The sequence below is a fragment of the Trachurus japonicus genome, chromosome 13 (assembly GCF_045865225.1).
Source record: "Trachurus japonicus isolate A0001 chromosome 13, Traja_1.0".
Taxonomy (NCBI): Eukaryota; Metazoa; Chordata; class Actinopteri; order Carangiformes; family Carangidae; genus Trachurus; species Trachurus japonicus.
In genome coordinates, this window is record NC_140919.1 from 24,918,311 (window position 1) to 24,931,271 (window position 12,961).

Sequence of the window (12,961 nt, forward strand, 5' to 3'; positions counted from 1 at the left end):
CATTTCTATTTATAACAGTATCCAAGATGGCCGATCTGACCTGTGACCTTACCCATGTGACTTAACGGGTTTAGGGTAGTGGAGTTTGCAGTGGCCCAGGTAGGTAGACAGTAATTAATATGGGATATTATGAGAGAAAACATATACATTTTTGCAGCTTCTGTAGACATGATTTCTGAGGTGCCTAAAAAAAGTGTAACAAAAGTGTAAATTTGAGAATTGTGCTCACTTTTTTAAAATGATGTTTAAAAGTCAGATTACTGTCTAACACAATGCCTAGATATTTGTAATCATTTACAGTTAGGATTCTCTGTCCAGAAATAAAAACATCAGGTTTGTTTTGGAAAAAAACATATCAACAGTTTTGGAGGAGTTAAGTTGTAAATGACAATTATTCCACCAGTTTTAAACGCTTACCACGACCTTTGTAAGCTGTGCAGCAGCCTCAGAGTGGTCTTTACCCTTTATAAAAATCACAGTATCATCTGCATACACAATGACCTCACAGCCTCGACATGCAGTTTGTAGATCGTTTATATAAAGACTAAAAATAATTGGACCCAAGATTGAACCTTGGGGAACACCTGTGATGATATCTTTAAAAGTAGATTTTGTATTTTAATATCCTTATACAAACAAGCTCTCAAAATCCTGGATAAGAAATCAAGATCCTTCCTTCATTGCACAATCCTCAATATAGGCTTCTAATCTGGAGCAATCTTGATATTTTCAAAAACTGCTGCCTTACGGTATACAGCCAGCCTCCACTCTGCGGCCTTATACAATTTAGATCACCTGTAACGGGGTGTTCCCACCAAACGCGATGACGCTTCATCGCGCGTCGAGATTACATGTAAAGTCAATGCAAACACGCGATTAGTCGCGTCATCGCGCCGGGCGATGCGATGGACGCGATAGCGCGGCGCGATGGACGCGTTGGCCGCGAAAAATCGCCTCCATCGCGTCGCCCGGCGCGATGACGCTTCATCGCTCGAGTTGAAATAATTGAACTTTTGCGGCGAATTCGCGTGAAGACGCGCCGCGACAGCCAATCAGCTTTGAGATCGTCACCGACGTGCTGACGTACGGACGTACTGGTGTTCCCTTGGCAGCTTAGTCAGAGCGAGTCTATTGACAATATTAGAAGTTTTCTGGTTTAGTTTAGTTTATTATTCAGATCCCCATTAGCTGCTGCAAAGCCACAGCTCTTCACTGTTGCTTTTCCGGTGCTGTTACAAACGTTTCTGATTTGGAGATTCGGACCTGAAAGCCCGTTATCACTGCTGTTTTCAACCAGCGGGCGCTGCGAGCCGGCCGCCCCGTCCCAAAGCACTCAACAGGCGGTCAGTCACACAGTAGTTCACGGAGCCGTCTCCTCCTCCTCCTGCAGCCAGAGACCCACACCGCTGTTCCTCTCCCATCTACAGGGACAGGAACAGTGCAGCAATAGTGGTTATCTCTGCCAGAGAATAATGAAATAGTGGGAGAAATGTTGTTGTTTGGGCGGGCTTGTCGCGCGACGCGATGCCGCGACGAGGCGTTTTTTGCATATTGGACCAGCGTCAAAACTGGAGCGTCTAGCGCAACGCGATTTCATTTGACGCGCGATTCAATCGCGTTCATCGCGTTTGGTGGGAACACCCCGTAACAAGTGTTAGCTACTAGAGGGGCTGCTAGAGGAGATTGTGAGATGCCAATCAGGAAAACTTTATTTGGTCAATCAGTTTTTCCTATAGGGCAGGCAATGAGTGGAATACAATCCCACAAATCATAAGAGGGTCCATTTCATACACCTCATTTAAAAAAAAAAATTTTTGGCTTATCGAAAACCAAATTTGTCAACACTAATCCCCAAATTCCCTGTAGTACATGGTTTAATTGTTCATTTGGTATGAAATTTGTTGTTGTTGTTTATATGAATATTGCCTTGTCTGGATGGAGGATGTATACATTCTTGTGTTGCGGGTTGCTGAGGGGTAAGTTTGTGTGTGTGTGTGTGGTTACTAGGTCACATTGCCATGCTCCTCTGGCAGGGGGACTGCCAATGGAAATTAGCCTTTTGGCTATAATTGGGTGCATTTACATTTTTTATGTTCATTAATGTATATTGTCCCTCTCTGACAAATGAAGGTAAAATGAAAAAATGAAAATGACTTGAGTATCTGTACAAATGTGAACATCATAATGATGCTGGAGATAGAGATAAGAGAATCACTAATGACAGTCTATCTAATAGTTTGATATGTCAGTCTGGCCCTATGATTCCACCAACTAATTGACTGATGTTGCCAACCCTAGAGTCTTAAAAATTGTGGTTCGAGATTTCAACATGATAATAATCATCTGCCTGTCTAGATTCCTCTTTGTAGAAAAAAATCTGTCTTATTTATAATCCCAAATACTGTCATGACTCAACACAAATATCACATACTCCATAAGTCCTAAGAAATGATCAATAACACCTGGAGCAGCATCACGGTGTGAGATAATGCAAGAAATGAGAAAAGGCTCAGACACTCCAGAAAATGTTGGAATAGTCCTTTATGAACTAGCAGGGCCAAAGATAGCCACAAGAGTGTCTGGCTGCAGACCTCCACCACCAGGCTGCTTCCGGTGCAGGCTCCACGCTTAGGCTGCCTCCACTGTCAGACAGGAAGTGCACGCAACAAACTTCAAAATAAAATCATGTAGACATTTTTGGAGGAAACGGCTTTGTCGTTGATTTATATATTTAATTAAACAACAATGTAACGCGAGTCTGTCAGCAACATTATTGCATTACAATATAGAACGTCTCTGATTACATTAAGTGTCAAAATGGGGTATAGGCCTAAACTCTGTCCACATTTAGCGACAAGTTCATAGAAAAATATTTAACTTGTTGATTGGGACAGTTGGAGCCTCTGTTCCAGTCTTTGTCAAAAAACAAACAAAAAACACCTCTCATATTTACCACTGAATAGTTTAACAGTAGGCCTAATGTACCTAAATAAGATCTGATTTAATTTGAAAAATGTATTTAAAAACACAACGCTGATGCATCTGCTCAAAGGCTACATAGTGTAACTTTACAGTAGGCTATCTCCGCACACATAGAGGGCAAGAGTACCATCAACCAACATAATTAACTAAGATTGTTTTCATTGCTCCTCATTTTTTTTGTCTATTGCATGATTCTACTTGAGTCTTTTATATGATATACTTATTAATGGTACAAAAATAAAATAAAATAAAATATACCGGAGTTAGACTGAAAAAGAAAAGAAAAAGAAAGACACGATCAGAACAGGATAGACTCGAACCCGTGCTACTTGTAACATCTGCAGAGGTTGCGGTGACTCTACCAGGGGAGCTATAGACACAACGCACAACGCCACGGTTTATTTAAAAGAAAAACAAAAAAAAAACACTGTAGGTGGACATGTCCAGCCACAAGATAACTCTTGGTCACCTTAAGTTAAAACTGTACTACCTGTGTTCTTCATGGTATAATGAAAATAAATTATTAGGTGGGTATCAGGTGTTGATTCAATAGGTAATGAAAACACACAAAATAACAAAATTTCATTCTGTTGCCTTCTATTCAACAATATTTGTCCTCCATTTCCAACATACCCTCGTCGGTCAGAATAGGCTACGACGTGTTTTGAACTGAAACGGCTTCAGGATGACTCTTTCTCCACATCAGAACTAGCCCACACGCAAAACATTATCCTTATTTCATCTTCATTTAGACAACAAATAACCTGAGCGTCAACTGCTAACCACCGTTAGTAACTCATTTAAAAATTACAATAGCTCACCCACATATAAGCATTCAGTCGGTAATTTAATAAATAATAAAATAAATAGATGTATCCTAAAGGCGGCTGTTAACGCAACCCGTGTTGTTGTCATGGTGGAATCAATGCAAATGAAGAAAATGCCGGACTCCCTTTGGGGACGCAAAAAAGTTTGTTATTTCCTGTCCTGACAGTGGAGGCAGCCTGAGCGTGGAGCCTGCACCGGAAGCAGCCTGACGGTGGAGGTCTGCAGCCAGACCCCTCTCAAGATAGCCACTGTGAGCAAATCACCCCTATCACGTCTTCGCTGAGTTTAAATTTAAGATGAGAGTTGTGACTCCTGTTTACTCTTTCCTTGTTGAGGATAAGTAGTAGTTTTGATGGGAGGTCATTTAAGTGAAAAAAAAAAAAAATCAGAAAAACACATGACTACCTGAACAAACATGACTGAGCTGAGGGCAGTCTTAGGGTTCATGCTTGCATTTGCAATTATCTCCCCCACATAAAGGTTTTAAAAAGCAAATGTGTTTCCCCACATTGAGGAACTGAATCATTGCCACAACATGCACGTCTGCGTTCTGACCTTCTTAGTGAAACTGAAATTGCTCTGGCAGTTTTGCAGGTGTTTATGTGTATGTGTCTCTGTGGGTGTGCACTTTTCTATCTTATATTCTACCCACTCACTTGGCCTTGCTAGTGTCTCTCCAAGACTTTGAATGTTGGTGGTATGTGTTTTTACACTGGGGGGGCACAAAAAGGTGTCTCAACTCCACAGTACCACCCCTTCCTGAACAACACACAAACACACTCATGCAGATCTGAGAATGCATGAATCAGATGTGAGAAATGCACTTACATAACCTCCTCACCACACATTCACATTTGAACCATTACACAATTTCACAAGTGTCCGCTGTAAACATCCAGGAGCTTACTGGAAAAATCCCTGAGTTGTTTTTAATCAGACGGTCAAACACATAAATGATGGTGGGGAAAATGACAAGGAATGACCTGGGTCAGAAGTTGTGAAGTGGTTTAACCACACACACACTTGCATGACATGTGTCAATGAATACCAAGAAAGAGAGCATTGAAATGTATTAAACATGACCAGAATTGATCTTGTTCCTCTTGTTTTACCTTACGCCACAAGCCCGAAGCCCTTGTTGTATTATTTAGATTGTAAAGGCTGGAAGAAGCTTTGGCAGCATAAAACCTCCCAGAGCTTTGGGTCTTTTCTTCATTAACATTTTAAACTCCCTGTAATGACTCCACTAAGTCTTCAGTGTTCTCTAAATGTCTCCTAGACACAAAGGAATATACACCATCGACAACTTTATTGGAACCTAAATTTACAGTAACATTTGGGTTAAACATGTGATCAGCTCTCTGATCTCAACTGCTCAACACACTCTTGGCAATAAACAAGAACATTCAAAACACAACACATCACTTTGTTCACTGAGGGATATTTATTGCAGAGTCGTTGTTACAGACATCCATGGCTCTGTGAGTGACTTTGCTAAACAAAAGAGTTCCCAGGAGAATTTGGACCTATGTTGCACAGTGCCCCTCTCGATCATAAATAAATAAATTCATCAGGAAATGCCAGATGCTTTACCAGTTCAGCTGCACAGCAGGAAACTGTGGAACAGAGGGCAGGGATTGAGTGCTGCAGGTTTAGAGTGGTCCAGCTGGTCAACAAGGTGTACTCATTAACCTCAACCTCTACTGACAAAACAGGTACTGTACTGTACAACAAAAATACATACCAGGGCCACATCAATGAAGGGGAAAAACAAACCAGTGGCCAGACAAACTCCACTGACCCTAGTCAGCCTGTCAAAAAACATATATTTTTGTCTATGGGAAAATACTTATTATAATCAGCAGAGGAAGTGAGATTAGGTGTCTATATCTCAATTTATTGAGGAATGTTGGTTTTCTCTTTTCAGAGAGAAGTCTGGGTTTTTCCAGTTGTCTTTGACTTACTGTAGAGTGTTTTTCAAGTCAGCTCCTTGTGGCCATTACAGGAAAAAACACCTTGTGGCACATTTGAAACTAAAACCTACAACCATAGAGAGATACTCTGAATGGACTTTGGATTTTTTGGTGTGGGCAGGTCCTTGGCAGTCATTCGCTGCTTGAATGGGTGTCACTCTACGTGGCAGCAGTCCCAACTTCAGGAAACTGTAGGACTTTGTTTACCACCACCACGGGCAGACTGGTGATGCTGGAGGCAGATGATGTCAATGTTGGCTAATGCCACTGAGTGCCGTCTGGCCCTAGTCCATACACAATAATGATGTTTTTACAGCCAAACTAGCCTAAATGTGTTGTGCTAAAAGTTAGCAAGCTAGACAAATAATGTTATCAGACTACAGCCACCCACATGACTAGCAGGGTTAGGGTTAGGGGTTGCTCTGCAGAAAACAAATGAAAAGGGGGCATTACATTTTTTCAGGGGGACACACTTTTTCAACCTATAATTATAATAATACATTTAAAGGTGATAGCTACAAGTTTAATTCCTCCTGGCCAGTAGGTGTAGAACTCACACTGCCTGCTCTCGCTCCAACCTTCCTTTTACTGGTTGCCAGTTACAGCAGTTACACATGACATCAACGTTCTAATGCTGTTGCCACAGAGATCATTCCATGCCGACGTTGCCAATGTAACCAGATGTAAATATTTATATATTTCGGACCCGCCAAAATTTATTAAACAATTATTTATACTATTTTTTTTTTTAATTCAGTAAAATTAATACTTTTATTCTGCACCCCTCTAGACATTCTGTGGATGCATTATTTTTGAAAAATTAATTATTAATCCTTTTTATGAAAAAGTTGTAGCTATAACCTTTAATTTGAAAAGCGATCTTGTATTGAATTCTTGAGGTTATGGGGAGCCAGTGGAGGTTCTGAAGAATGGGGGTGATGTGGTCGTTTTTGTGGATTTTCATCAGAGTTTGGGCAGCGCAGCTCTGAACGAATTTGGAGGTGTTTATTATATTATAAATTATAGTCTTCCATATTAACTTTCCAAAAGAAGACCAAATACAGAGAAGATGCTTTACTGTAGAATTACATCAATTTGCCAGCACTATTACAGTAATCGTGTGTTGTGGGGTAAACACTGCAGCAGAAACTCTTAATGAGCAGAAAGTTGGCACCTCTGTTCAACAAGTACAATTATATTAGGTCTGGTAAAAATGTTTGTTTGTTTTTTGTCTGGAATCTGAGCAATTGGAGGTGTAGCTTTTGTGTGAATGGCAACAATTTGGCATTAACATGAGACAATGTAATATGAATGGATCAAATGCAGGTAAAATGAGGCTTCATTATTGTGGGTAATTTGAAGTGGCCACAGACTGGGTGCACAGCTCAGGGGGAGTCCACTTAAATGGGAATGGAAAATGCTGGAAAAGTTGTCAGTGGAGCATGAGTGCAGCAGGTAACACAGCCTGCATTGTTTCACAGAAGATACTCACCCAAGATCTGTGGCCCACATGTCAGTGAGTGTGTGTGTGTGTGTGTGTGTGTGTGTCGGGGGAGCTGGTCCATTTTCCAGTGTTATCTTTAGCTTTATCAGCCAGAATCTCAATATATGTTTATCTCATCCAAGCTCAGAGCTTTGTGTTTGGTTGTGTGCTCCCACATCTGAGTAAATCCAACTGCATACACGTCATCTTTATTTATGCACAGATGTTTGTCTACGAGCACAGATCAGTATCCACACACACAACTGAGGGAGAGTCTGTGCAATTGTGTATGTGTACCTTCTATCCTTTAGTTTGTTTAGGCCCCTGTGTGATGTTTGTTTGCGAGCACGCTCACATTGTGTGTGGGCTAAAATGTGTCCATAGGTGTATCTCCATGGAAAGCAGGGCATCTCTATTTCAGGTCTTCACGTTGAGGGAGAAACTGCTGAAATAGTATGCACAGTGTGCATGGATGCAGATGTGTGTGGGTGTCAAAGTGTGTGTACATGTGTGTCAAGGAAGAGACACTGGTAAAGACAGTTTGTGTGTTTATAGACTACATATCAGAGGCTAATATGGTAAAATAAATAAGTGATTTGATGTAGAGCACACTGTGGCGTAAAATGTTCACCTCACACCTCAACTGTGAGATAGAGAGTTTTATTTACTACAGGACAGGTTGGTGATACAAGGGAGGATTACAGGATTTTGTAAACAGCCTTAAAGTTGTGTTGCTGCAAGATTGTACAAAAAAATATGCCACTTTTGAACCATAAAACTACAAATCAATGAGAAAGGTGACCAAAGGTGACCAATTAAAAAATACCTCTCTGGAACTGTTTTGATTCACTGTTGTATTTTCCAGCCAACAGTGCTTTCCCCTCCCTGCATCAAAATGCAGCATCTGTATGGTTGAACCCTTATTCAATGCTAATGAAAGAGGTCAGTTAAACAGCTGAGTCAGAACAATGCATTGAATAGACTATTTGTACTGTAGCTACTGCAGCAGAGACTGTTCACCATGAGCAAAATTATAGGCCTACTGTTGAAACAGCAACTTTAATAAGTTTTTTTTTTTATTATTGGTGATAAAGTGATAGACAAAGTGACGTGAGGGACAAAAAAACGTTATAAGCACATATAACCACATAGACAAACATACGAACAATTGACATAAGTACAGACAACAACAGGAAAAGACATGCCACGTTGATACATTAATGTAGGTGTATGTGTGTGTGTGTGCGTGTGTGTGCGTGCATGAGAGGTTAGTGGAGTGCTATTACTTATATACAATATGGTATATAATACGGTAATAGTGACAGTAATAATAATAAAGAAAAGAAAAGAAACAAATAATGTTAATATTAAGGATAATGAATAGATAATAAGCGAAAGGAGCAATACATGTATATAATAATGAAATAAGACTTTGAAAATAAAGGGACAAAAAATAAATAAATAAATAAATAAATAAAAGAAAAGAAAAAGAAAGAAAAAAAAATATATATATATATATATTATAATTTGTAAAAAAAAAAAAAATTGCATGTAATCATTTTCCTTTGTGTAGATTAATTTTCATGATAGTGATAAGTTGCAATGAGAGGTGAGGTCAGGTCGTGCCGCCGGACCAACTTTAATAAGTTGGTGAAGCAAGTTATTTTAACTATAGACATATGTTTAGTTGAACCATTTCACATCACATAACGCAGATTTTTGAGAATCTGTGAATTTATTGTAACATTAGTTGACTGAGCTAAGGCGCCACCACCCTGCAATAAAGCCATTAATGAGTCTGGCAGGCAACAGCTGTCTCTGTCCTGAGGGCTCTATTCATTTTACATTGATGTGCATGTTCTTAATGGTATTAAAATCAACCAAATGAAACAGTGGATTATTGACTTTTATTACACGGCTGTATTGAATGCTGCTCTCTGATTGGTCCATGGCTGTCCGTCATTTCTGTATAATGACCGTTGTCAAGTATAACAGACCGTTGCTAGGGACGCCACTCTGATCAGCGCAGCACAGAAAAGAGAAACTACCGTATGCAGGGTATTTATCTTATGTTTCATTTTTTACTGTCATTAGACAGCTTTGGACTAATGGCGATGTTAGATACATGAGTTGTACAGTTAGCTTGTTACAGGGAGAGTGGAGGCTCCTTCCACATCGTGGCTGAAAACCAAACCTGCATCAGAGCCTCTGACCCGGTGTCACAGCTCTCCTCTCGTCTCGGTGGCACCGCGACTCCGCGACACGGGAGCGTGCCTATGTTCCCACAGCCCTATGTTCCCTCTGGACTCTCTCTACCTATCTGGACTTTATCTATCTGGCCTGTCTAGCCTCTACCTGGTCTTTTTACTAAACTTAACCAACTCCTTTCTTCATTGCCTAAACCCAACCAATGGTGGGACCAAAGGGCTGTGGGAACATAGGGCCTAATTTTCAGTGACAACAAAAGTTAGAAATGAGGGAACATAGGGCTGAGGGAACATAGGGCTGTGGGAACATAGGAATGACCCCCGCGAGACAAACGCGCCCCGTAAACAGTAAAGTTAATCTCTTGTTTATGACGGATACGACTACACACAATACACACATCGTAACATGTGTATGGTAATCCATCGATCCACTGATTGATTATCAAAGGCTTCAAATCAAATGCACGACCGGGAGGAGGCTCAGCAAAACAGCGGACGTGACCAGTCTTGTAGATTCGTTAAATGATGCAATTATGCATCATGTTTCAAAATTAATTATTTCACTCGTAAACTGTGTAATAAGTGGGATAATGTATAGTTGGTCGGTTGTTATGGAGAAATAAACCCCGACGGGTTGTATGGAACCCCGAAGCGAACCTCCAAACTATACATTATCCCTTACATAACAAATGGTTATAGAGCAAACCATATTTCTGCTTTGATTGACCAGGTTGCTGAAGTCCAGCTGCTGTATAGAAACAACCCAGTTATGCAGGTTGGGTGTCAAACTCAAATACGCCGTGGGCCAGAATTTAAAAAATGGTACAAGTCAAGGGCCACATGGTTGTTTATTGAGAACTTATTGAAATGACCTTTTTACACATATTGAATCTAAAACTAATAAAGCTTGTAAGTTATTCCATATAAAACAACAATAATCATTAAATAAAAAATAAAGTTGCATTCATTTCTAATGGCTCTATCTGCAGCTTTCCATAGTCATTTCTAATTAGGGATGCACATGATTAACCATTAACCAATATCAAGAACTTTGACTAATTAATATCGATTAACATTTTTTTAACTTATATGTGTCAACTTATGGGGGCTTGACGACACGAGCAGACTCACTCTCGTGCCTTCAGTCATATCAGTCATTCGTTTCTCAGCAGAAAGTTAGACATATGTGACAGTTATGCAGCGCAGTCCAGTGACAGACGGTCAGACGGAAAACGTAAAGGGACGTCTGCGTGTGCATCACCTGTAACAACGGCGCTGCTAAAAAAAAAAGAAAAAAGTACGGTACTGTGTTCTCCAGCGTTCCCCAGTGTTCACCTGCAGCTCCACAGAGGAGCTGTCAGAGGAACGCTGTTTGGCTGCACTCGCGCTGTGTGCTGTGTGTTTCATAACGGCAAGAAAAAAAAAGCACATCGTCGCTCGCAGCCCCCTGATAGACGTGCACTGGCAGTGCATTGTGGGATTTATAGTTTTAGTGGTACGTGCAACATACCGGCGGGCCATAATTAGATATAAGCGGGCCAAAGATAATTGGACATAATTAAGCACTCGCGGGCCACATAAAATGACGTGGCGGGCCACATCTGGCCCACGGGCCTTGAGTTTGACACATGTGGACTAGCAGGGCCGGCCCTAGCATTTTGGTGGCCCTAAACAAGATTTTTGTTTGTGGCCCACTCTAAGCGCAAACACCAAATCACATACACTGCTTAAAACTGAATACAGACATGTTTGATAGACAGATGTAACAATACTCAGGTGTTTTATCTTCCGCTACTGAGGCCAATTTGTCCTAGAACACTGTATAAAGAAATAATTTAGGCCAAATTTTCTGAAAAATTTCAAATCCCTTGTGAAAACACTTCTTCAGTCATGAGAACAAACTCTTTTGGTGCTTGAAATAGGATATGAATACAGTAGCCTAATAGATAATAGATAGAAGTGTAGAAAACAAGTCTAAAATGAAATCTTGTAAAATCGCCTTTTGAGCATAAATGTTGTCATTCTGGCATTCTATTTTCACCAAATGTCTTAAATGTGAGATAAAAGAAGCTGAATATTGACTTCAAAGCTTCATCAGATTTTTTAAATGAGAAATTAGCTTTTTTTCCTCTTCAAACAAAAATATTTACTAAATAAACAGAAAACACACAATTTACATATAATGTGTGTTGTCACTGTGTCTGTGCTGTGTGAAAGGTTAAAAAAAAAGTGTAAGAGCTTAACAGGTCTGTATACAGAGCTGGAGCTGAGTTTAAGTCTGAACTTTCTCATATATATATATTTTTTTAAATAATCCTGCTCATCAGATGAGTCAAAACTTTCAGCGTCTGAAGCACCGTCATCACCGCTTCTCTCGCTCTCCAAACGATTCTGCGGGTTTGAAGCTCGGTCTCCTCTGCCGTCTCTCTCCATGCCAGCCGCTGTAGGTAAACCATGGATTCAACCAATTACGCACAGTGAGAGGGGACGATGCGGGCACCATGCTCTGTTATTGGCTCTCAAACCCTGGCTGTGAATAACGTAGGTCATCGAGGGCGGGTGTATTTGAAAGAGGAGAGCCGTCCCTCGGTCACGGGAGCAGTTAAACCGCGTTTCTACGGCGTAAAATGGCCGAAATATAAACAAAAACATATCAAGACCGTCGCGTAAACGCGCGCGCCGACCTCAGTGTTAAAATGACTTGAATTGAACCCCAGTACCTTCTGATCATGTGGCCCCACCTGACGGCTGAGGCCCTAAACAACCGCATAGAGTGTTTATGCCAGGGGCCGGCCCTGTGGACTAGATGTACCTTCAGCAGGGCTCAGAGTTTCTGTACTCTGGTACAGAACTCTGGAGGTTCTGGTGTATCTCTAGAGTTTCCTTATAGCCCCAAGAAAGACTTCCTATGCCCCCTATCAACGCCCCCATCCCCAGACCTCATCCCAAATGCTGCAGCCTTTTGGGTGTGAAACCTCCCTAAATTCTTTCATGTTCGCTCTGTCCTGCTAGCTCCCTGTGGATACTCACACTACTTTAAAAGCCCTGGTGCTGGCATTCGTGGCAGTGAGGGGATCTGCAGCTCTATACCTCCAGGCCACAGTTAAGCTACACACACACACACACACACACACACACACACACACACACACTCACACACAAGTCCATGCTCCCGATTCTGACTGGTTGCTTGGCTCTATTTCCCCCACACCAGGCTGGTCATCACCACACCAGTCTCAAATCCTGTAGTGGATGAATCTGCTGAACTCAGTAAGACTAAGGCACGTTATACAATCTACCAAAGGCTCAAAAGTCATCCTGCACTGCACTCCACTGATGTCTCATGCAAAAGTCCTTCTATTTCATTAGCTAGAGCTGTATTCCTTTCCCTGAGACTTCGCTCAGACATTTACCTGTTTTTCAAATATGAAACTCTTGAAGCTGACATTCTTCTTTCTGATTAATTTGTAATTTTCATGATCCAACCC